The sequence below is a fragment of the Mustelus asterias genome, chromosome 31 (genome assembly GCF_964213995.1).
Source record: "Mustelus asterias chromosome 31, sMusAst1.hap1.1, whole genome shotgun sequence".
NCBI classification, from domain to species: domain Eukaryota; kingdom Metazoa; phylum Chordata; class Chondrichthyes; order Carcharhiniformes; family Triakidae; genus Mustelus; species Mustelus asterias.
Genome location: NC_135831.1, coordinates 7,397,990 through 7,425,180, shown reverse-complemented (window position 1 = coordinate 7,425,180; position 27,191 = coordinate 7,397,990).

The following is a 27,191-nucleotide window of genomic DNA, read 5'->3' as shown; positions in this document are numbered from 1 at the left end:
GGTTTAAATTCCATTTGCCCATCTGACCAGCCTGTCCGTTTCCTCGGCACGGTAGCACAGTGGTTAGCACTGCTGTCCCAAAGCGCCAGGGACATGTGGTCGATTCCTGGCTTGGGTCACTGTCCGTGTGAATTTTGCACATTCTCCCCGTGTCTGCGTGGGTTTCCTCCTGGTGCTCCAGTTTCCTCCCACATTCCAAAGACGTGCGGGTTCGGTGGACTGGCCAGGCTAAATAGCCCTTAGTGTCAGGGAGACTCGCTAGGGTAAATGAATGGGACTATGTGGATAGGGCCTGGGTGGGATTGTGGTCGGTGCCGACTCGATGGGCCGAATGGCCTCCTTCTGCATTGTATTGTTTCTATGAGTCAGTTGGTACATGTCCTCAGAGGTTTCTATCTTTTTTTTCCCGACAGAACAAGGTGGAAGAGTTTATGTCCGTGGTGCGTTGTTTCCTGAATTAGGCTGGCTATTTTTGCGGGGCAACGGGAAGTGTAAACAGGGTCAATGGGTGGGAGGTTGGTTTGAGTGATGGACTGGACCCCATTCACTAAGCTTTGAAGTTTCTTGCGGTCTTGGACAGTTTGGGAGCCAGACCAAACTGTGATACAACCAGAAAGAATGATTTCCATGGTGCATTTGTAAAAGTTGGTGAGAGTTGTAGCTGACATGTAAAGTGTCCTTCGACATCTGAGAAAGTAGAGGCGTTGGTGGCTTTCTTCACTATTGGATTGTCATGGAAGGACCAGGACACGTTGTTGGTGATCTACCTCCTGAAAAACTTGATTCTCTCGACATTTCACCTTCATCCCATTGACAGGGGCATGTACTCCACTCTGCTTCCTGAAGTCGATGACTATCTCCTTTGCTTTGTTGACATTGAGGAAGAGATTACAGTGGTCCCAACAGTTCACCAGATTCTCTGTCTCTTCCCAGTTCTTGGTGTCATCGTTGTTTGAGATCTGACCCACTGCAGTGGTGTAATCAACAAACTTGGAAATGGAGTTGGAGGGGAATTTGGCCACACAGTCGTCGGTGCATCAGGAGTATAGTAAGCGGCTGAGGACACAGCCTTGTGGGGCACCGGTGTTGAGGATGATTGTGGAGGAGGTGTTGTTGACTGTTCTTATTTATTGCTGTCTGTTAGGAAGTTCAGGATCAAAATGCAGAGGCAGGAGCTGAGCCCCAGGCCACAGATTTTGTACATGAGTTTCACTGGAATAATGGTGTTAAAGGCTGAGCTGTAGTCGATAAACATGAGTCTGTGTTCCAGGCTTGACTGTCAGGCCAGGGAGATGGTGTCTGTGGACCTGTTGTGGCGGTAGGTGAACTGTCGTGGATCCAGGGAATCTGGGAGGCTGGATTTGATTCATGCCATGACTAACCTTTTGATGCATCACATAGTATTGGATATCAGTGCCACTGGACGATAGTCATTAAGGCAGGCTGCTTGGCTTTTCCTTTCTACCAACCTTGGTATGAGTTTTTCTTACCTGGTGCATATATCAGCAACCTTCCTCCCGAGAGAGGACTCACTGAGCTTCAATGGTCCAGTAGGTCATAATGAGGCAGCAGCAAACACACTGGGCACTATGGACGGTAGCTATTCACTGAACCCTGAAGCTTTGAAAGCAAACCCTGGTAGTTGTGTTCTGCGCAGTAAGAAGTCTCACAACACCAGGTTAAAGCACAACAGGTTGATTTGGTCGCAAAAGCCACTCGCTTTCGGAGCGCTGCTCCATCGTCAGGGAAGTGGGAGTTCTGCTCACAAACAGGGCATATAAAGACACAAACTCAATTTACAAAATAATGGTTGGAATGCAACTCTTTACAGGTAATCAAGTGTTGAAGGTACAGACAATGTGAGTGGAGAGAGGGTTAGGTACTTGTGTTCTGTGCCAATCGAGTGTGAGATTACTGTTTCTTCCTGTGTTGCGCTAACAGTGGCCACAATGATGTGGTCTCCTCTCCAGGGTACAGTCCTGGGTAAATATAATAGAGATTCTGAGCTGTCAAGACATCAGGGTCTCCCTCTGACAACTGTTAGTGTTATCCAGAGGAAAGGGTGAAACCAGCACTGTTTGGTACCAGCTCTGCTGCAGGGGTTGTCAGTAAGCTGTCTGAGAGATGACAGATTACCACCTACAGGACTCCACTCCGGATTTTCTGTCAGGTTTTACTCCCTCAGCCTTCTTACTCTCTAAATCCCCCACAAGGGCTATTTACCTGTAGCTGACTGAGGGACAATGTTGAGGACTCTCTGGAAAACACTCTCCCAAATGTATACCCGTGTGTCGCTACCATGGAGCAGCACGGTGACAGTGGTTAGCACTGCTGACTCACAGCATCAGGGAGCTCAGTTTAGTTCCAGGCTTGGGTCACTGTCTGTGTGGAGTTTGGACCTTCTCCCCGTGTCTGCGTGGGTTTCCTCCGGATGCTCCACTTTCCTCTCACACTCCAAAAGACGTGCTGGATTTAAAAAAAATACATTTCATTCTTCTGTGTGTGTGTGTACATTTTGTTTATTTTAACCCGTCCTCAGTCTAAATGGTAACTTCTTCCCCTGAATCCTGTCTAATTTTATTCTTTATTTTCTTCCTGACAGTGAACATAATCACAATTGTGACACTGACCAGCAGAAACTGTGGTCTGTCCAAATGTGTCACTCGTTACCTGGTGGCCATGTCAGTGGGGGATCTGCTGGTCGTTATCCTCGACCTGATATGGAGACAGATTCCCGTTGTTTATCCGTAACAGTTTTATTTCCTGCTATCGGTCCCCGTGTGTAACATCCACGCCGTCCTGCTTTATGCAGCCACTGACTGTTCTGTCTGGTTCACCGTCACTTTCACCTTTGATCGATTTGTGGCCATTTGCTTCCCCAAGCTGAAAAGTAAATATTGCACTGAGAAATCGGCGGCTGTGGTTCTGGGAACAGTGACGGTGCTGAGCTGTTTAAAGAACATCTTCTGGTATTTTATGCTTGGCAATCGATATTGGCTGGCGAACGCCCCCTGGTTTTGTTTCACAATAGATGTTCTGTCCTCTCTGGTCTGGGGAATAATCGAGCTCCTCCACAACATTCTAACCCCGGCTGTCCCATTCGTCCTGATTCTGCTGCTCAACGCTTTCACCGTCAGACACATTTTAGTGAGCAGCAGAGCCCGCAGGAGACTCCGGGCTCACAGTAGTGGGGAGAATCCCAGAGACCCAGAGATGGAGAGTCGCAGGAAATCCATCATTTTACTGTTTGTTATATCAGCCAATTTCATCCTCTTATGGTCAATATTAATGTTTTATTCTATATCGCGTCGGATGTATCATTTGGGCTATTGGTCGATACCGGTAGATTTTGGTGTTATGGAATTGGGTTTAATGCTGCAACTCACAAGTTGCTGCACAAACACTGCCATTTATGCTGTGACACAGACTCACTTCAGGCAGCAGCTAAAACATCTACTGAAATATCCCCATACTTCAATCTTCAACTCATTACACCCTGAGAGGAAACTACAACCACAAGATCCCTGACTCGTCCTATTGGACATTCAAACTGTAAATAACAAACAGGCCACAGAGACAGAAAGAGTGACAGATAGAGAGAGAGAGAGGGCAGTGAGGCAACAGAGAGAGTGATAGAGGGACAGAGATTGACAGAGAGGGAAGGGCACAAAAATATGGAGAGTGACAGTTTGAAAGAGTTTCTAACAGATACAGGGAAAAAAACAGAGAGACCGAGAGAGAGAGACAGAGAGAAAAAACAGAGACAGAGAGAGACTCTCAAAGCGCGAGAGAAACAGGGGTAGAGGGTGGGGAAAATGGTGAGGGAGATGGACAGGAAATGAGAAAGGGAGGCAGGGGAAGAGAGATGGGAGGATGTAATAAGAGAGGGAGAGGGAGACTAAGTGGGAAAGGGAGACAGAAAGGTAGGCAGAGGGAAATAGTCAGAGGCAGCGAGAAACAGTGATACAGAGACAGAGAGCGGAAGCGAATGGGGAAGAGTGAGATTGAACGAGTACAATGGGCACAGCAAGAATAAAAGACAGAGCGAGGTAGAGAGAGAGAGGGAAAGAGAGAGAGACAAAGTAAAGGGGGACAGAGATGGAGAGGAAAAATGAGATTGAGATGAAGTGGAAGGAGAGCGAGACTGAAAGGGCACAGGAGAGGCAGAGGAAGAGGGTAGGGAGTGGGAGACAGAGGGAGAGAGACAGAAGGAGAGAGAGAGAGAGAGGGAGAGAGACAGAGAGAGAAGCACAGAAAGAGACAGAGAGAGACATACTTAATGACTTTAACGATAACCATCAGGTGGAGTTATTGGAATATGAGCTCCCTGATTGAGGCAGTTAATGCTGTCCAATTCGGGAGCCCTGCAGACGTATATAATATGGTGTGTCTAGGTTACTGGAACTCAGGGTGTGTACACTCAGGGTGTGGATGTGATGGACTGGTGGTTTTATCACTAGATTATTAATACAGAAACTCAGCTAATGTTCTGAACACCCGGGTTCCAATCCCGTCACGGCAGATGGTGGAATTTTAATAAATATATCTGGAGTTTAGAATCTGCTGGTGACCATAAAAACATTGTCGATTTTCGGAAAAAACCCATCTGGTTCACTCATGCCCCAGGGAAGGAAATCTGTCGCCCTTACGCAGTCAGGCTTAAAGGTGACTCCAGGGCCACAGCAATGTGGCTGACAGTTAATTGCCCTCTGAACATGGGCAACGAGGAGGCCGAGTCGCGAAGGCAAATGCCTTGAGTTGGCTACGATTAACAGACACTTGTCGTATCCCCAATGGAAGAGACAGTAATCATGAATTTTTTCAATACTCTCCCAGTGGCTACCAATAATATTCGGCTGTGGACGCAAAATTACCCAGTGCTGAAGAAACTGAAGCAGCTAGTGCTGATGGGGGAATCCAAAAGACCGTTACAGCCTGAATTGTACCCATATTGGAGTGGCAGAGAGCAGCTGACTGTGGAAGATGACACACGCCTATGGGGTTCAAGAGTGTCATCCTGAGCCAGGTTCACCATCCCATCCTGGCTGAACTTTACCATGGCCACCCAGGAGTGACAAACTGAAGATCCTCCAATTTGCCATGTCTGGTGGACAGGTACCTCCACATCATGGCCACGTATGGATACAGAGACTTGCTCGTGGGTCAGTGTTGGCAATATCAACAAGGGCAGAACTATCACCAGCCACTACTCTTCAGGCTTGGGAATGGCTGGGACGGCCGTAGACGTGGCTGCACATGGACAGTGCCGGACCGTTCATGGGGTCAATATTCCTGATAATGGTAGATGCTGATTCAAAATGGATGCCGTACACAGGGTGAGTTAATCAAACACAAGGACAAGAGTGCAGAAACTTCATGCCTCTTTCTTGACATCCGGGATCCCACAGGTGTTGGTTTCTGAAAATGGACCACCCTTCATCAGCCAGGAATTTGTGCATTGCATGAAGTTGAACAGAATTTGACACGTTAGGACAGTGCCATATTACCCATCATCCAACGGCCTGGCAGAAAGAGCGGCCCAAACAGTAAAAGCAGGTTCAAAAAACCATCCCACAGCCTCCTTGGAAACCAAACTATCCAGATTCACCTTCAATTACAGGACAACACCCCCAACCCCTCCCCCCCACCCTCCCCTCTTCTGCAACTGGAATAACCCCAGCAGAGTTGCTCATGAGAAGATCACTGCCCAAGGTTAAGTCTGATCTTCCCAGGGCGGGGGTTGACACCCAGTGCCGTTCCCACCAACCGGGAGAGGCACTTAAAGGCAGTTGGTAGGTTATTAGTAAAGAATCATGGCAATGGATCCGCGTGGTTATGAGGCACGTTCAAGTACAGAACAGGGGCAGTTTCCGATTGAAAGGGGAAAATGTAAGGAAAGCACACTTTAAAATAACTGCCTGGCACATAAAGAGTTAACTGGGAAAGGAACCATAAAACAGACACCGGCTTCCACTTAGACAAAGATCACTTGAAATCAAACCCAACAGACAAGCCATTTAGAATCACAGACAGTGATTTAAAGTTAACAAACACCTCAGGAAGCCAAGCCAGGGATCGAGACATCTTTTTGATAAGGGAAAACCCGAGACAAAGGGAGTAGATTAGTCATAGGAAGAGCTGGAAAATATGAATTCAGGAAACCCGATTAGCACCAGAATGAGCCGAAACCAACCATTGATAGCCACAGACATAGGAAATGTACCCATTCATAAGAACAATACTATGTTAAATGTCTGTATCTGTTTGTATCTGCCGATAACGATGTGATAATGTTCAAATCTCCGGTCCATCTATTGTGTAAAAAGTATAAAGACAGATCGTTCCCGTCATTTTACCGAGAGAAGGTTTGCGATTGACTCGTGCCTTGTCTCCACGGAGCTCCGTTGAATAATCTGTATTTTTGGAACCATGAGATCTCACTACGAGTGGATTTTTCCCACAACAAGTTGGCGTAGTCAGCAGGATCCTGTAACTGGTGAGATCGATTGGCCACGATCAGAACCGGGGGAGAGATCACGGAGTCTGTAAGAGTCAGACCGGGTCAAAAATACACTTTACAAGGGGGAAACTTGAAGGGTATTTGTACTGTGTATCTGAGATAATGATAAGTACTAACTGCTGATAGTAATAAGTAACAGTGACTTGTGCTGATCGACAAAAGGACAAGGTAGTGCCTGTCTCAAAATCTCTGCCTTCGACTGGCTATTAAGAGCAGAAATCAGCCACGTGAAGGTCAGGAATTGAAGTGAGTGAGAGACACCAAGGGCACTAAGGATTGTGAGGCACAAGGGGCAGAAGTCGGTTTAACATCAAACTCTGTAGTGGCGAACAGACGCAGAGTTGCTATCTGATTGCATGGAAGTTTGAAAAGTTGGGAACTGTACTGTCAATGTTGTGAAAAGCGGGGCGGAACAGGAGTTTGATCAACTCTGACCTAAACCGGACTCAGGTGGTGAAGCACGTTGCCGAGGTGGGAATCGTGGAAGCCGTGAGTATAACTTGAAACCCTGTAACGGCAGTGAAACACGGTGTGAGAATAGCAATAGTGGCCGGGAGTAGTGAAGTCCCTACGGTAGAGAGCACACTTTGCTAAGAATAGTAATAGTGGCCGGGGGTAGTGAAGTCCCTACGGTAGAGAGCACACTTTACTCAAGAGTAATCGTGGCCGGGGTTAGTGAAATCTGCGAAATGGCAGATTGTGGAGTTAAAAGGTTCCCTCATGGAAATTTACATGGCAGACAGGAAGGAGTTAATAAAGAGAATGCAAAAAGATGGCTGGGATACTTCTCAAACCTTAGAGCAGCAGAGAGAGTGGATAGATAAAGAAAAGAGAAACAAGACAAAGAAGATAGGAGTAATGTTCACACATCAGTTAGCTGGTCTAATTGAGCAAGTAGTTGCCTCTACTAAGAAATGGAGAGAAGATAAAGAAAGAATTAGAGAATTAGAATCCCGAGTGAGGGAGCTGGAAAAGCAAAACCAAGTTTTAGAAAGGCAGTGGAGAGGGGAAACTGATCCTCTACCTTCTTATGAGTCCACACAGCAAGGACCAACCGCTCCCTCAGAGGAGTGGGAACCGCTAGAACACAACTTAGCGCCAGTAACCCGAGGGGGGAACAGCAGCGTGACCAAAGGCAAATTATAAACTCTTTACCCCAGGTGAGAGACAGCAGATAATGGCTTCTCTGGGTAAATTACAACCTAGGAGCGCAAACACTAAATTCTGGGAAGAATTAGACACAATCTGGGTAGGACACCAATTACACCTCAGAGACGTACACGAGCTGGTCAGGGCAGCCTGTCCAGCGGATAAGTGGAGGCAGGTAGCAGGTGGACCTGCTGCCCCCATAGCTCAGGATTATAATGGGGGACGGTGGACACATGTAATCCCCCTCACAGCAGAGATAGATGCCCAACAGGCACCCTTCTTACAGTTTAAAGAAGAAATTCAGAGGGTCTTAGGGAATGCTCCCACTAACTGGAGCAGAATTACCACCACAAAGCAGCTAAAAGGAGAAGGAGCTTCTGAGTACGGGGAACGACTGTTCCGGATATACCAAGAGTGCTCAGGACAAGGGAATCCAGGGCGAGGAGATCGAGCGTTCATCCAGGCTTTTAAGGATGGACTCTCTAGTGCTCACCAGCTCATCCTAAAAATGGGAGTGATTATGTCCCAAGATTATGATGAGCTGGTGGAATGGGCTAGCGGCATCCCAGGGGAAGAGAAACCCCAGGCAAGAGCAAGGCTAGAAAGAATAGCAGCCTACAGTAACGGGAATGGAACAAAGCCTCAACTGATTTGCCACAATTGTGGCCGACAAGGGCACTTTGCGAGGGATTGTGGGACTCCACGGAAAAGGAACAAAGTTGGGAAAAGTGGGAAACATTGCAGCCACTGTAATAAACACGGACATACAGAAGCAATATGTTAGAATAAGCATGGGAGACCCCCGACCTGATCCATGTCCCCAGCTGAACCGAAGGGACCACAGAACCCCCGGGGTCAGCAAGATTGACGGTCTGCAGCCCCCGTTCACAAGGGTAGAAAGGTGGGAAGGATTTATGTGTCAGCACTGGTAGGGGGCAGGCAATGTGAGATGCTAATGGACACAGGAGCATCCATATCCGTTACCGACCTACCCTTTCCCACTACAAATAAAATGATTTATCTGACCGGGATCGGAGGGAACAAAACACCCGCCTACCTGAGCGAGACCACGTTAGTAGAAATAAATAATCTGTATATACCAATGAGATTCTATGTGTGCAAAAATAACGAGGGTACAATAATGGGGAATGATTTAATGAAAGAATATGAGATCTTGATAGACTGTGGGAAGGGAGAATTAATCTAGCCAAGACAGGACGGTCGAAAAACTAGGATAGGGAAACTTACAATTCACCTCGAAAACATTGAGGTGGCCACAGTCACCACCAGAAATTGGGAATTAGAGACAGGAGGGTTCGGAGCCATCTGTGCTTCCGTCCCCGGAGCATGGGCTGAAACAAAGTTAGATACCGGTTTGACTAAAATGGACCCAATAAAGGTACCGGGACCAGAGCATAAGCCACACCGACAATACCCAATCAAACCAGAAGCAGAGAAAGCTGTAGTAGAGATTGTTAAAGGGTGAGTGGAAAGAGGGATCCTGAGAGAAACCACAAGCACCACTAACTCCCCAACATGGCCAGTGAGCAAACCTGACGGAAGCTATAGGCTCACGATACATTACACCGGACTCAATAAGGTCACATCCAAGCTGAACCCCATTGTAGCAAGCCCTTCGACAATCCTGAATGGACTGTCACAGGAGCATAAAATATTCACAGTACTGGACACAGCTAACGGATTCTGGTCCTTACCATTGGACCCTGAATCCCAAGACAAATTCGCCTTTACAGTGGGGGACAGACAGTATACTTGGACCCGTTTACCACAGGGATTCCACAACAGCCCTGCGATATTCCATCGGGTAATGAGTGACATCCTAAACAGGGTAGAACTGCCAGAGGGAAGCACGACTCTACAAGATGTAGACAACATCCTAATAGCTTCAGAGTCCAAGTCAGGACATCAAGAAGCCTTATATTTAGTGCTGAACGAATTAAAAGCCGCAGGGTTAAAGGTCAGCCCCAAAAAGGCGCAGATCGGGAAATCACAGGTCCTATACCTGGGGCACCTTATATCCCAAGGACTTAAAGAAATGCCAACGGACAGGAAAAAGGCAATACAACAGATGCCGCGATCCGTCAACATAAGAGGGGTTAGAAAGGTGCTAGGATTATTCAACTACAGCCGGAGTTTCATCCCAGGGTTCTCAAAACTCGCAGAACCCATACAAAGACTCTTTAAAGGGGGAAAGCCAGCTTTAGATCCCGCAGAGTGGGGACCCGAGCAAGAAGAGGCTTACAATAAACTAAAAACAGAATATCAGCCCCTGGACTAGGCTTACCCGATCTTAACAAGGACTTCCATATTCATTGTAGCAATGAGGGAGGGTTCTATTCCGCAGTGGTAACACAGGACCATGGCGACAGAAAGAGACCCATAGGGTATTATTCCACCGCAGAAGGGCCGGTAGTCACCAGACTGCCAACGTGCATAGTCGCCTTGGATTGTGCCGCCTGGGCCGTAAAGGTTAGCGAGCCAGTAAACATGACAGGGAATATAATCCTTCACACCAAACACACCTTGGTGGAAATGCTGAACACGAGAAAACTAAAGTCAGTCTCAAACATGAGAAGGGCTAAATGGGAAGCTGTCCTCCTACCTCCCAGCAAGTCCGTAATAATAGTAAGGGATACGGGGAATAACCCAGCGGGAGGGATCTTAGACGAAGGAGAGCCACACAATTGTGGGGATATGGATTTGGATGAAGGAGAGGGTAGGATAAAGGATATGCCCCTGATAACAGGTGAGGAGACCCTTTTTGTGGATGGGTCACGCAAACATGTGGGAGGATCACCACGGACAGGATGGGCAGCAGTGAATGACAAATTAGAAACAGTAAGGTCGGGTAGAATTGACGGAGGCTTATCCGCACAAGTGGCAGAACTGGTGGCACTCACACAGGCACTTGAGTTATCTGAGGGTAAAACGGTAAACATCTATTCAGATAGCCGCTATGCATTCGGAGTCATACATGATGACATGAGAGCTTGGGGAAGGAGAGGGTTCATAACCACGGGGGGAACCCCTATCAAGCACCAGCAAAGAATTGAGGCATTATTGAGAGCTAGCGAGAGACCTAGAGAAGCTGCAGTAATCAAAATTAAAGCGCACCAGAAAAAACCCGGAAGAGATAACCCGGACTGGTTAAATTTCAAAGGAAATCAAGCCGCAGATAGGGCGGCACAGTTAGCCCCAGAACAGGAAATAATTGACGAGTTGCCAATAGCAGCAATAGAACAGACAGGAGCCGAAGTTGACATTCGGGGCTTGCATGAGGATACCCCAAAGGAAGAAAAAGAGAAATGGGAAGCACAGGGAGCAGTCAAAGGGACTGATGACATTTGGAGACAGGAGGATAAGGTAATGGCACCAGAGTGCATACAAAACACCCTATTGGAACTACATCATGGACTCTCACATGTGGGTAGAGAGGCCATGATAACTAATATCGGGAAGGAGTGGTGGTGGAAGGGAATGGGAAGAGATATCGCCCGACACTGTCACCGATGCGTGACCTGCGCGCAACACAACCCCGGTAGACCCATAACAATTAGAATGGGACACCAGCCGAGACCAAAGGGACCCTGGGAACATCTACAAATAGATTTCACAGGACCACTACCACAGTCCCATGGCAAAACTTACTGTCTGGTTATCATAGACCAGTTCACCAGGTGGGTAGAAGCGTTCCCTACTTCAAACTGTACTGCTACCACGATGGCTCGGATATTGGCAGAGGAGGTAATCCCAAGATGGGGAGTACCCCTACAAATCGATTCGGACCAGGGAATGCACTTCACTGGAAAGGTGGTAAAACAGTATGCCAATTAATGGGGATAAGACAAAAATTTCACATCCCCGACCACCCACAGAGCTCTGGAATGGTGGAACGTATGAACAGAACACTAAAAAATGCACTAGCTAAAGCCATGCAGACATCAGGGAGAAGGTGGACAGAGGTATTGCCCACTATTTTAATGAAATTAAGAGCTACCACGAACCGGACAACCGGATTAACCCTTTATGAGCAAATGACAGGACGGGCGATGCAATTACCAGAAAGCATCATAACAGGTGGGACCGATGTAGGTCCACTAAAAGATAAAATCAGGAGATACGTTCTGGACCTGAGCACCCAGCTGAAAGGGATGCGCAAATTGGTAAAAGACAATCAGGAAATAAAGGACGCAGAGAGAGAGCTTGAAACGCTCCCTAACGTCCCAACAGCGGGAAGTCGCGTCCTCGTGAAAACATTACCAGACAAACCAGGGTTTGCACCAAAGTGGAATGGGCCATATGAAGTTATAATTAGTGGGGACGCCTGTGCCTGTATAGACATAAGAGGGAAAGGTGTCTGGAAGCACTGGACACAGCTGAAATTATACAAAGGGGATAAGTAGCTAAATTGATGAACAGAACTGCTTTCCTCAACACAGGCAAAGACTGCAAGCAAGAACGGCTGGTGTGCGTGGGTTAATAGATAAAACAACTTGTAAAAATTGAATTATAGTGTGAAGTTTGATATATGACTGTTGCGGATAAGTATGTAATCGCGTATGTAACTGTACTATTTTGCATTGTTGCGACTGTAAATTTAACTGGATTGGAAGATAATTTGTTTTACAAAGCTCACATACATTTACACGGGAATCGAACTGTATGTTACCCGTTAGCAGAATCGGTAGAAGCCCTATTTGTAGCCACCCCTGGATGGACCCCTCATGACTTATATACTGTAGATACATCAGATACACCCTGTAAGGGACAAATTGGCAAATATAAAAGAGGTATACAGGGGAGATGTGTGGGACTTGTCAACCCCACAGATCCTGCATGCAGGGGGGGTCCCAACAGGTGGGAGGAAAAGCTTGTTCAGATACTGCAAGCTATCCGCTTTGTTTTACGGGGCAGGGATGGGGATGTGCCTATGCCTTAGTCCCTCAGAATGATTCTTGCGTACAGACACAGTGTGTCCGTCAACATTGTCGGGCTGACAAGCGACAGATTACTTGTGTTTGCGATGAACGGAAATGTTTAAATATAACCGCGGGAAGACAGCTTATTTGTGGGCAATGCAATGGAACTCACGTAAGCTCAGCCAAGTGGACATACCCCTTTGATATTTACCAGCTGGTGGAATCAAACGGGAAGCCAAGTAAACTGAACAATTGGCAGTATGAGCAAACTCATAATCGGGACACTAAGTGTTACCGGGCTAAGAAGGGATATGTGTTCCTCTTCAATGGTACCTACATGACAGAAACACCAAACCTCCCAAACCGTTTTGCAGTGGGAACAATCGGACCACTGACTGTTCCATGTCCTCAGAAGGGGTACATTCGGAGGAGAATAGTAACTCGGGCTATTAGCAGGGAATTCTGCGCTGACTGGGAAGCCCTGGGTACAATGGGATCCTCACTGGGATATGGGTTCCTTGGAGCTTTATCTCTGGGGGGGGGGGGGTCAGCCGGTGTAATTGGAGCAAAGAATAGAAACCATATTGTTTGTGGACTAACAATCCTGGGAAACAGCACTTCAAAAGCACTGGAGGCTGTTAACCAAGAAATGGCTGAACTGAGATTATCTGCACAGCAGACACGATACGCAGTGGACTACCAGTTAGCACAACAAGGGGGAGTGTGTGCAATCATAGGCAATAAATGCATAACCCATGTCACAGATGAGTCTTACAACATTACACAGGTCATCGACGACATCAGGAAACGACTTGATAGCTTCAGACAGAGACCCAAGAAAGGAAGTAGTTGGCTGGAATGGCTCGGGGTGTGTCCTGGGAGTCGTACCTGTTACATGGATTGGCCATACTCATTGCAATTATAATTGTCTGTTGTCTGACTGTTGGATGCCTTAAAGTCTGTTTTAAAATAATGTTGACGAGGATTGTGCCAGGAGCCAGTGTGTACATCGAAGAAGAGCCCCTAATGAAGACCCCCGAAGACATCAGAAGAAATGAAGACATCAGAAGAAACGAAGAAGGAGAGAAGAATGAAAATTTGTAGATGTGAATGTATGATTGTTGGTCTGGGGATTGTTGAAGCTATAATCCGACCAAAAGGAGGGACTGTAAGGGGAAAAACGTAAGGAAAGCACACTTTAAAAATGACTGCCGGGCACACAAAGAGTTAACTGGGAAAGGAACCATAAAACAGACACCGGCTTCCACTGAGACAAAGATCACTTGAAATCAAACCCAACAGACAAGACATTTAGAATCACAGACAGTGATTTAAAGTTGACGAACACCTCAGGAAGCCAAGCCAAGGATCGAGACATCTTTTAGATAAGGGAAAAAACCCGAGACAAAGGGAGTAGATTAGTCATAGAAAGAGCGGGAGAATGTGAATGCAGGAAACCCGATTAGCTCCTGAATGAGCCGAAACCAACCATTGATAGCCACAGACATAGGAAATGTCCCCATTCATAAGAACAATACTGTGTTAAATGTCTGTATCTGTTTGTATCTGCCTATAACGATGTGATAATGTTCAAATCTCCGGTCCATCTATTGTGTAAAAAGTATAAAGATGGACCGTTCTGTGTCTCCGTCTGGGTCTCAGTCTCCCTCTGTGTCTGGGTCTGTGTCCCCCTCTGTGTCTGGGTCTCTGTCTCCCTCTGTGTCTGGGTCTGTCTCCCCCTGTGTCTGGGTCTCTGTCTCCCTCTGTGTCTGGGTCTCTGTCTCCCTGTGTGTCTGGGTCTCTGTCTCCCTCTGTGTCTGTGTCCCCCTGTGTCTGGGTCTCTGTCTCCCTCTGTGTCTGGGTCTGTGTCCCCCTCTGTGTCTGGGTCTGTGTCCCCCTGTGTCTGGGTCTCTGTCTCCCTCTGTGTCTGGGTCTGTGTCCCCCTGTGTCTGGGTCTCTGTCTCCCTCTGTGTCTGGGTCTCTGTCTCCCTCTGTGTCTGGGTCTCTGTCTCCCTCTGTGTCTGGGTCTGTGTCCCCCTCTGTGTCTGGGTCTGTGCCCCCTGTGTCTGGGTCACTGTCTCCCTCTGTGTCTGGGTCTGTGTCCCCCTGTGTCTGGGTCTCTGTCTCCCTCTGTTTCTGGGTCTCTGTCTCCCTCTGTTTCTGGGTCTCTGTCTCCCTCTGTTTCTGGGTCTCTGTCTCCCTCTGTGTCTGGGTCTCTGTCTCCCTCTGTGTCTGGGTCTCTGTCTCCCTCTGTGTCTGGGTCTCTGTCTCCCTCTGTGTCTGGGTCTCTGTCTCCCTCTGTGTCTGGGTCTCTGTCTCCCTCTGTGTCTCCAGAAGCGGCTCCGAGTTCTCGGCCCCAACGGACAACCGATTCAAATCTGCCGCCCTCTCCCCGCCCCCCACACACCCCCCCCCATTGGACCAGCGCCCCGTCAATCAGCGCGCCCCCACCAATCGGCACCCAGCCCCGCCTCCCCGCCCGCACACCATTGGAGCAGCGCCCCGCCCATCAACAGCCCCTGTCAGCGTCCGCGGCCAATGGGGCGTCGAGTATTCTGCTCCACCCGCCCCCGCCTTGCTCTGATGGGGAGCCGCCCCCGGCTGCCGCCCTTCCCCTGCGCCAATCGTCATTCGGCTTTGCTGTTCCCGCCCCCCCTATTGGGTCGGCCACCCGTCAATCAACCGTCCCTTCATCATTCGCCAATCGGTGTCCCCTTCGGTGTCCCGCTTCCACCTGCTATTGGACCAGCTGACCGTCAATCAGCCCTGCCCCTTCGCCAATCGCGTTTCCGCCTTGCTGTTCCCGCCCCCTCTGTTCGGGTGGTCGATGGACACGTCACTCAGCAATCCCCGCCCTCATCTTCATTCGTCCTCCAGCTTCTGACCCGCCCCCTCACATTCTATTGGACGAAACAACCGTCAATCAGCGACCCCCACCCAACGCCAATCGTCGCCCGGCATCTCTGTCCCCGCCCGCTCACACTCGACTGGACTAGCCGCCCGTCAATCAGCCAGTCCGGGCGCCAATCCGCCCAATCGTAGACGAGCCCTGAGCGCCCGCCTCCGCGTTCTATTGGACCCGCCGCCCGTCAATCATTCCGTCCACATCCCATGGCCAACCGCGGTCCGGATTATCTGTCCCGCCCCCCCAGGTTTTATCGGCCCCGCCTCCCGTCAATCGGCCATCTCCTCTCTCTCCAGCTCTGAGGAAGGACTGTCCCGACTGGAAACATTGGCTCTCTTCTCTCTCTCTCCACAGATGCTGTCAGACCGCCTGAGATTTCCCACCATGTTATATTTCACATTCCCCTCTCCGCTCAATGTTCTGCCTTTCCCCGGCTCAGGCTCCGCCTCATCGAACGCCCCGGTCCCGCCTCAGCATTCTATTGGCTCCGTCCCCTGTCAATCAGCCTTTCCTGACCACGCCCCCCCGCTTGTTCGCTGGCCAACCAGTTTCCAGGTTCCGCCTCAGCATTCTATTGGCCCCGTCCCCTGTCAATCAGCCTTCCCCGACCACGCCCCCTGATTCGCTAGCCAATCAGCTTCGAGGTCCCGCCTCCAGTCCCACATCCTATTGGAGATGAGAGTGAGAAGCAGCAAACTAATACAACAACAACCCCTAATAATACAACAACTGACAGTCCCTTTGACAACAATACAGTCCATTGGGAGCCCATTGTAAGTTACAATCCAGTCCCTTGGAAGTTATCCTGCAACAATCAAAGAACAAAGAACAATACAGCACAGGAACAGGCCCTTCGGCCCTTCTAGCCCGTGCCGACCATGTGCCCGACTAGACCATTCGTTTGTCTCCCTCTATTCCCCAGTCTGTCCATGTGGCGATCTGGATAAGTCTTAAACCATCCCAGCGAGTCCCCGCCTCAGTCACCTTGCTTGGCAGTGCATTCCAGGCCCCCCCACCCACCCTCTGTGTAAAATACGTCCCCCTTGACATCTGTGTTGAACCTTGCCCCCCCTCACCTTCAACCCGTGACCCCCTTGTGTTCGTCACCTCCGACCTGGGGAAAAAGCTTCCCACTGTTCACCCTATCCATTGCCCTTCATAATTTTATTCACCTCTATTAGGTCGCCCCCTCTCATGCTCCGTCTTTCCAGGGAGAACAACCCCAGTTTACCCTCATAGCCAAGACCCTCCATACCAGGCAACATCCTGGTAAACCTTCTCTGCACTCTCTCCGAAGCCTCCAGGTCCGTCAGGTAGTGTGGCGACCAGAACTGGATGCAGTATTCCAAATGTGGCCTAACCATCGTTCTATACAGCTGCAACATCATATGCCAACTTTTATATTCTATGCCCTGTCCAATAAAGGCAAGCATGCCATATGCCTTCTTGACTACCCTCTCCACCTGTGCTGCCACCTTTAAGGATCTGTGTACTTGTACACCCAGGTCCCTCTGTGTGTCTATACTCCTGATAGTTCTGCCATTTATTGTACAGCTCCCCCTTCCATTAGATCTACCGAAATGCATCACTTCGCATTTATCTGGATTAAATTCCATCTGCCATTTCTCCGCCCAATGTTCCAGCCTATCTATATCCTGCTGTATTCTCTGACAATGTTCATCACTATCCGCAACTCCAGCAATCTTCATGTCGTCCGCAAACAGGAGTGTGTGTGTGAGACAGAGGGTGAGAGAGACCTCCCCAGACACAGGGATGTGTGTGAGACAGAGAGGGTGAGAGAGACTTCCCCAGATTGACTATCTAGCTGATCTGTGTCCCTCATTATTTTATAGACCTCTATAAGTTCACCCCTCAGCCACCTACACACCAGAGAAAAAAGTTCCAGTCTATCCAGCCTCTCCTTATAATTCAAACCATCAAGTCCCGGTAGCAGCCTAGTAAATCTTTTCTGCACTCTTTCTAGTTTAATAATATCCTTTCTATAATAGGGTGACCAGAACTGTACACAGTATTCCAAGTGTGGCCTTACCAATGTCTTGTACAACTTCAACAAGACGTCCCAACTCCTGTATTCAATGTTCTGACCGATGAATCCAAGCATGCCGAATGCCTTCTTCACCACTCTGTCCACCTGTGATTCCACTTTCAAGGAGCTATGAACCTGTACCCCGAGATCTCTTTGTTCTGTAACTCTCCCCAACGCCCTACCATTAACTGAGTAAGTCCTCCCCTGGTTTAATCTACCAAAATGCATCACCTCTCATTTGTCTAAATTAAACTCCATCTGCCATTCGTCAGCCCACAGGCCCAACTGATCAAGATCCCGTTGCAATCAGAGATAACTTTCTTCACTGTCCACTATGCCACCAATCTTAGGAGTTAGAAAGACCTCCCCAGATAATGGAGAGTACGAAAGAGAGAGGGGATGGGGGTGGGGTGTGGGGGGTTAGAGAGACCTCTCCAGATATAGGAGTGTGAGAGAGAGAGAGGGTTAGAGAGACCTCACCAGATATGGGAGTGTGTGTGAGAGAGAGAGAGGGTTAGAGAGACCTCCCCAGATACAGGAGTGTGTGTGAGAGAGAGAGAGCGTTAGAGAGACCTCCCCGGATACAGAGGTGTGTGTGAGAGAGAGAGAGGGTTAGAGAGACCTCCCCAGATACAGGAGCGTGTGTGAGAGAGAGAGGGTTAGACAGACCTCCCCAGATACAGGAGGGTTTCTGTGTGAGAGAGAGAGAGAGAGGGTTAGAGAGACCTCCCCAGATACAGGAGTGTGTGTGTGTGTGAGAGAGAGGGTTAGAGAGACCTCCCCCGATACAGAAGTGTGTCTGTGAGAGAGAGAGAGAGTTAAAGACACCTCCCCAGATACAGCAGTGTGTGTGTGAGAGAGAGAGGGTTAGAGAGACCTCCCCAGATACAGGAGTGTCTGTGAGAGAGAGAGGGTGAGAGAGACCTCCCCAGATACAGGAGTGTGTGAGTGAGAGAGACAGAGAGAGAGGGTTAGAGAGACCTCCCCAGATACAGGAGTGTGTGTGAGAGAGAGAGGGTTAGAGAGACCTCCCCAGATACAGGAGTGTCAGAGAGTCATAGAGGTTTGCAGCATGGAAACAGGCCCTTCGGCCCAACTTGTCCATGCCGCCTTTTTTTTAAACCCCAAATCCCAATTGCCCGCATTTGGCCCATATCCCTCTGTACCCATCGTACCCATGTAACTTTCTAAACGCTTTTTAAAAGACAAAATTGTGCCCGCCTCGACTACTGCCTCTGGCAGCTTGTTCCAGACACTCAGCACTTCCCTGAAACATTCATTGAGAGAGATTTCCAGAGAGAGAGTGGGAGGCAGAGAGAGAGAGAGGCAGAGATCTGATCATTAAAAGTGCATGGTAGTATTATTGAGTGTCCCAATAAAGAACTAAGAACAATACAGCACGGGGACAGGCCCTTCGGCCCTCCAAGCCCGCGCCGCTCCCTGGTCCAAACTAGACCATTCTTTTGTATCCCTCCATTCCCACTCTGTTCATATGGCTATCTAGATAAGTCTTAAACGTTCCCAGTGTGTCCGCCTCCACCACCTTGCCCGGCAGCGCATTCCAGGCCCCCACCACCCTCTGTGTAAAATACGTCCTTCTGATATCTGTGTTAAACCTCCCCCCTTCACCTTGAACCTATGACCCCTCGTGAACGTCACCACCGACCTGGGGAAAAGCTTCCCACCGTTCACCCTATCTATGCCTTTCATAATTTTATACACCTCGATTAAGTCTCCCCTCATCCTCCGTCTTTCCAGGGAGAACAACCCCAGTTTACCCAATCTCTCCTCATAACTAAGCCCCTCCATACCAGGCAACATCCTGGTAAACCTCCTCTGTACTCTCTCCAAAGCCTCCACGTCCTTCTGGTAGTGTGGCGACCAGAACTGGACGCAGTATTCCAAATGCGGCCGAACCAACGTTCTATACATCTGCAACATCAGACCCCAACTTTTATACTCCATGCCCCGTCCTATAAAGGCAAGTATGCCATATGCCTTCTTCACCACCTTCTCCACCTGTGACGTCACCTTCAAGGATCTGTGGACTTGCACACCCAGGTCCCCTTGCGTATCTACACCCTTTATGGTTCTGCCAATTATCGTATAGCTCCTCCCTACATTATTTCTACCAAAATGCATCACTTCGCATTTATCAGGATTGAACTCCATCTGCCATTTCTTTGCCCAAATTTCCAGCCTATCTATATCCTTCTGTAGCTTCTGACAATGCTCCTCACTATCTGAAAGTCCTGCCAATTTTGTGTCGTCCGCAAACTTACTGATCACCCCAGTTACACCTTCTTCCAGATCGTTTATATAAATCACGAACAGCAGAGGTCCCAATACAGAGCCCTGCGGAACACCACTAGTCACAGGCCTCCAGCCGGAAAAAGACCCTTCCACTACCACCCTCTGTCTTCTGTGACCAAGCCATTCTCCACCCATCTCGCCACCTCCCCCTTTATCCTATGAGATCCAACCTTTTTCACCAGCCTACCATGAGTGACTTTGTCAAACGCTTTACTAAAGTCCACATAGATAACATCCACGGCCCTTCCCTCGTCAACCATTCTGGTCACTTCTTCAAAAAACTCCACCAGGTTAGTGAGGCATGACCTCCCTCTCACAAAACCATGCTGGCTATCGTTAATGAGTTTATTCCTTTCTAAATGCGCATACATCCTATCTCTAAGAAACTTCTCCAACAACTTCCTCACCACGGACGTCAAGCTCACCGGCCTATCATTTCCCGGGTTATCCTTCCTACCCTTCCTAAATAATGGGACCACATTAGCTATCCTCCAATCCTCTGGGACCTCACCTGTGTCCAGTGACGAGACAAAGATTTGCGTCAGAGGCCCAGCGATTTCATCTCTCGTCTTCCTGAGCAGCCTTGGATAGATTCCATCAGGCCCTGGGGATTTGTCAGTCTTTATATTCCCTAAAGATCCTAACACTTCCTCCCTTGTGATGGAGATTTTCTCTAACGGGTCAACACTCCCCTCCGAGACACTCCCAGTCAACACATCCCTCTCCTTTGTGAATACCGACGCAAAGTATTCATTTAGGATCTCCCCTGTTGCTTTGGGCTTTGAGCATATTTCCCCACTTTTGTCCCTGAGAGGTCTGATTTTTTTCCCTGACAACCCTTTTCCCAACGTATGAATAAAATGCCTTGGGATTCTCCTTAATCCTGCCTGCCAAGGACATTTCGTGACCCCTTTTTGCCCTTCTAATTCCTTGTTTGAGTTCTTTCCTACTTTCTTTGCATTCCTCCAGAGCTCCCTCCATTTTTAGCTGCCTGGACCTAACGTACGCCTCTCTTTTCTTTTCGACCAATCCCTCAATTTCCCTGGTTATCCACGGTTCTCGAATCCGACCCTTCCTATCCTTTTTTACAGGCACATGCCTATCCTGCAGCCCTAACAACTGTTCCTTAAAAGACTCCCACATGCCAGATGTGGATTTACCCTCAAACAGCCTTTCCCAATCAACAGCTGCCAATTTCTGCCTCATCCCACTAAAGTTAGCCTTGCCCCAATCCAACACCTTACCCTTGGGACACCACTCATCCTTTTCCATCACTATCCTAAAGCTAATAGAATTGTGGTTACTATTTGCCACATGTTCCCCTCCCGAAACTTTGAAGACCTGACCGGGTTCATTCCCCAGTACTAGGTCCAGTATAGCCCCCTCTCCATTCGGGCTATCTACACATTGTTCCAAAGAACCTTCCTGTACGCATTTGACAAATTCCTCCCCATTCAGAGTCCCAGCCCTAAGCGATTTCCAGTCTATACCAGGGAAATTGAAGTCTCCCACTACAACAACCCTATTTTTCCTGCACCTATCCATTACCTCCTGACATATCCGTTCTTCCACTTCCCTTGGGCTGTTGGGGGGTCTGTAGTACACCCCCAACATAGTGACTGCGCCCTTCCTGTTTCTGAGCTCCACCCACAGTGACTCAAAGAACAAACAAAGAACAGTACAGCACAGGAACAGGCCCTTCGGCCCTCCAAGCCCGTGCCGCTCCCTGGTCCAAACTAGACCATTCTTTTGTATCCCTCCATTCCCACTCCGTTCATGTGGCTATCTAGATAAGTCTTAAACGTTCCCAGTGTGTCCGCCTCCACCACCTTGCCTGGGAACGCATTCCAGGCCCCCACCACCCTCTGTGTAAAATATGTCCTTCTGATATCTGTGTTAAACCTCCCCCCCTTCACCTTGAACCTATGACCCCTCGTGAACGTCACCACCGACCTGGGGAAAAGCTTCCCACCGTTCACCCTATCTATGCCTTTCATAATTTTATACACCTCGATTAAGTCTCCCCTCATCCTCCGTCTTTCCAGGGAGAACAACCCCAGTTTACCCAATCTCTCCTCATAACTAAGCCCCTCCATATCAGGCAACATCCTGGTAAACCTCCTCTGTACTCTCTCCAAAGCCTCCACGTCCTTCTGGTAGTGTGGCGACCAGAACTGGACGCAGTATTCCAAATGCGGCTGAACCAACGTTCTATACATCTGCAACATCAGACCCCAACTTTTATACTCTATGCCCCGTCCTATAAAGGGAGGCATGCCATATGCCTTCTTCACCACCTTCTCCACCTGTGACGTCACCTTCAAGGATCTGTGGACTTGCACACCCAGGTCCCTCTGCGTATCTACACACTTTATGGTTCTGCCATTTATCGTATAGCTCCTCCCTACATTATTTCTACCAAAATGCATCACTTCGCATTTATCAGGATTGAACTCCATCTGCCATTTCTTTGCCCAAATTTCCAGCCTATCTATATCCTTCTGTAGCCTCTGACAATGCTCCTCACTATCTGCAAGTCCAGCCAATTTTGTGTCCTGCCAACTCGTTACACGACCCCCTCTGAATTGTCCTCCCTCTGCACCGCAGTAATATGCTCTCGAACTAATACTGCTACTCCCCCACCTCTTTTGGCCCCTCCTCTGTCTCGCCTAAAACACATGTACCCCGGAATATTCAGCTGCCAGTCCTGTCCCTCTTTCAACCAAGTCTCTGTCACCGCAACCACATCCAAATTCCTCGTCAGCATTAAGGCCCTAAGTTTGCCTGTCTTACCTGCGACGCTCCTTGCATTGAGGTAGATGCACTCCAGACCTCCAGGCCCAGTGAGGTCATCCTCTCCCAGAGTGCTTTTCTTCTTTGCCAGCCTTGTCCTGGCCCCAAGCTCGTCCCAAGCCTCTACACTTGTAGACATCATTTTTTGATCCCCGCCCCCCTGCCACATTAGTTTAAACCCACCCGAACCGCACTCGCAAAACTCCCAGCCAGGATATTCGTGCCCTTCCAATTTAGTTGTGACCCGTCCTTCTTGTACAGGTGCCCTCCTCTCTTGAAAACTTCCCAGTGATCCAGGAATATGAAGCCCTCCCTCCTGGACCAGTCCTTTAGCCAAGCGTTCAATTGTACTATCTCCCTATTCCGAGCCTCACTGGCCCGAGGCATTGGGAGCAGCCCAGAGATTGTCACCCTGGAGGCCCTACTCTTTAGCCTATTTCCCAACTCCCTGTATTTCCCAACTCATTCAACCCCTCGTTCTCCAGACTGTTAAACGGGAACAGGAGGAGGCCATTCAGCCCCTCTCTCGCCAACCTGTTACACAGGAACAGGAGGAGGCCATTCAGCCCCTCTCTCTTGAGCCTGTAACACAGGAACAGGTGGAGACCATTCAGACTCTCTCGCTCCAGCCTGATACACAGGAACAGGTGGAGGCCATTCAGCCCCTCTCTCTCCAGCCTGTTACACAGGAACAGGTGGAGGCCATTCAGCCCCTCTCTCTCCAGCCTGTTACACAGGAACAGGAGGAGGCCATTCAGCCCCTCTCTCTGAAGTCTGTTACACAGGAACAGGAGGTGGCATTTCTCAATGAAATTTGATGAAATTTCAGATATAGGAATGTGTGTGTGTGTGTGTGTGTGAGAGAGAGAGAGAAAGGGTTAGAGTGACGTCACCAAACACACACTCCTGTATCTGGGGAGGTCTCTCTATCCCTCCCTCTCTCTCACACACACTCCTGTATCTGGGGAGGTCTCTCTAACCCTCCCTCTCTCTCACACACACACTCCTGTATCTGGGGAGGTCTCTCTAACCCTCTCTCTCTCTCTCACACACACTCCTGTATCTGGGGAGGTCTCTCTAACCCTCCCTCTCTCTCACACACACTCCTGTATCTGGGGAGGTCTCTCTAACCCTCCCTCTCTCTCACACACACACTCCTGTATCTGGGGAGGTCTCTCTAACCCTCTCTCTCACACACACACTCCTGTATCTGGGGAGGTCTCTCTCACCCTCTCTCTCTGACACACACACACTCCTGTATCTGGGGAGGTCTCTCTCACACTCCCTCTCTCACACACACACACTCCTGAATCTGGGGAGGTCTCTCTAACCCTCTCTCTCTGTCACACACACTCCTGTATCTGGGGAGGTCTCTCTAACCCTCTCTCTCTCTCACACACACACTCCTGTATCTGGGGAGGCCTCTCTCACCCTCTCTCTCTGTCACACACACTCCTGTATCTGGGGAGGTCTCTCTAACCCTCTCTCTCTCTCACACACACACTCCTGTATCTGGGGAGGCCTCTCTCACCCTCTCTCTCTCACACAGACACTCCTGTATCTGGGGAGGTCTCTCTAACCCTCTCTCTCACACACACACTCCTGTATCTGGGGAGGTCTCTCTCACCCTCTCTCTCTGACACACACACACTCGTGCATCTGGGGAGGTCTCTCTCACACTCCCTCTCTCACACACACACTCCTGTATCTGGGGAGGTCTCTCGAACCCTCTCTCTCTGTCACACACACTCCTGTATCTGGGGAGGTCTCTCTAACCCTCTCTCTCTCTCACACACACACTCCTGTATCTGGGGAGGTCTCTCTAACCTCTCTCTCTCACACACACTCCTGTATCTGGGGAGGTCTCTCTAACCATCTCTCCCTCTCTCTCACACACACTCCTGTATCTAGGGAGGTCTCTCTAACCCTCTCTCTCTCTCACACACACTCCTGTATCTGGGGAGGTCTCTCTAACCCCCTCTCTCTCTCTCACACAAACACTCCTGTATCTGGGGAGGTCTCGCTCACACTCTCTCTCTCTCACAAACACTCCTGTATCTGGGGAGGTCTCTCTAACCCTCTCTCTCTCTCTCTCTCACACACACTCCTGTATCTGGGGAGGTCTCTCGAACCTCTCTCTCTCACACACACTCCTGTATCTGGGGAGGTCTCTCTAACTCTCCCTCTCTCTCTCACACACACTCCTGTATCTGGGGAGGTCTCTCTAACCTCTCTCTCTCACACACACTCCTGTATCAGGGGAGGTCTCTCTAACCCTCTCTCTCTCTCACACACACTCCTGTATCTGGGGTGGTCTGTCTAACCCTCTCTCTCTCTCTCACACACTCCGGTATCTGGGAAGGTCTCTCTAACCCTCTCTCTCACACACACACTCCTGTATCTGGGGAGGCTCTCTAACCCTCTGTCTCTCTCTCACACACACACTCCTGTATCTGGGGAGGTCTCTCTAACCCTCTCTCTCTCTCTCTCTCACACACACTCCTGTATCTGGGGAGGTCTCTCTAACCCTCTCTCTTTCTCACACACTCCTGTATCTGGGGAGGTCTCTCTAACCCTCCCTCTCTCTCACACACACACTCCTGTATCTGGGGAGGTCTCTCTAACCCTCTCTCTCTCTCTCACACACACTCCTGTATCTGGGGAGGTCTCTCCAACCCTCTCTCTCTCACACACACACACTACTGTATCTGGGGAGGTCTCTCTAACCCTCTCTCTCTCTCAAACACACTCCTCTATCTGGGGAGGTCTCTCTAACCCTCTCTCTCTCTCACACACACTCCTGTATCTGGGGAGGTCTCTCTAACCCTCTCTCTCTCTCTCACACACACACTCCTGTATCTGGGGAGGTCTCTCTAACCCTCTCTCTCTCTCTCACACACACACTCCTGTATCTGGGCAGGTCTCTCTAACCCTCTCTCTCTCTCTCACACACACTCCTGTATCTGGGAAGGTCTCTCTAACCCCCTCTCTCTCTCACACACACACTCCTGTATCTGGGGAGGTCTCTCTCACCCTCTCTCTCTGACACACACACACTCGTGTATCTGGGGAGGTCTCTCTCACACTCCCTCTCTCACACACACACCCTCCTGAATCTGGGGAGGTCTCTCTAACCCTCTCTCTCTGTCACACACACTCCTGTATCTGGGGAGGTCTCTCTAACCCTCTCTCTCTCTCACACACACCCTCCTGTATCTGGGGAGGCCTCTCTCACCCTCTCTCTCTCACACACACACTCCTGTATCTGGGGAGGTCTCTCTAACCTCTCTCTCTCACACACACTCCTGTATCTGGGGAGGTCTCTCTAACCCTCTCTCTCTCTCTCTCTCTCACACACACTCCTGTATCTGGGGAGGTCTCTCTAACCCTCTCTCTCTCTCACACACACTCCTGTATCTGGGGAGGTCTCTCTAACCCCCTCTCTCTCTCTCACACAAACACTCCTGTATCTGGGGAGGTCTCGCTCACACTCTCTCTCTCTCACAAACACTCCTGTATCTGGGGAGGTCTCTCTAACCCTCTCTCTCTCTCTCTCACACACACTCCTGTATCTGGGGAGGTCGCTTGCACCCTCTCTCTCTCTCTCACACACACTCCTGTATCTGGGGAGGTCTCTCTAACCCTCCCTCTCTCTCTCACACACACTCCTGTATCTGGGGAGGTCTCTCTAACCTCTCTCTCTCACACACACTCCTGTATCAGGGGAGGTCTCTCTAACCCTCTCTCTCTCTCACACACACTCCTGTATCTGGGGTGGTCTGTCTAACCCTCTCTCTCTCTCTCACACACTCCGGTATCTGGGGAAGTCTCTCTAACCCTCTCTCTCTCACACACACCCCTATATCTGGGGAGGTCTCTCTAACCTCTCTCTCTCACACACACTCCTGTATCAGGGGAGGTCTCTCTAACCCTCTCTCTCTCTCACACACACTCCTGTATCTGGGGTGGTCTGTCTAACCCTCTCTCTCTCTCTCACACACTCCGGTATCTGGGGAAGTCTCTCTAACCCTCTCTCTCTCACACACACCCCTATATCTGGGGAGGTCTCTCTAACCCTCTCTCTCTCACACACACTCCTGTATCTGGGGAGGTCACTCTAACCCCCTCTCTCTCTCTCTCTCACACACACTCCTGTATCTGGGGAGGTCTCTCTAACGCTCTCTCTTTCTCACATACTCCTGTATCTGGGGAGGTCTCTCTAACCCTCCCTCTCTCTCACACACACACTCCTGTATCTGGGGAGGTCTCTCTAACCCTCTCTCTCTCTCTCACACACACTCCTGTATCTGGGGAGGTCTCTCTAACCCTCTCTCTCTCACACACACACACTACTGTATCTGGGGAGGTCTCTCTAACCCTCTCTCTCTCTCAAACACACTCCTCTATCTGGGGAGGTCTCTCTAACCCTCTCTCTCTCTCACACACACTCCTGTATCTGGGGAGGTCTCTCTAACCCTCTCTCTCTCTCTCACACACACACTCCTGTATCTGGGGAGGTCTCTC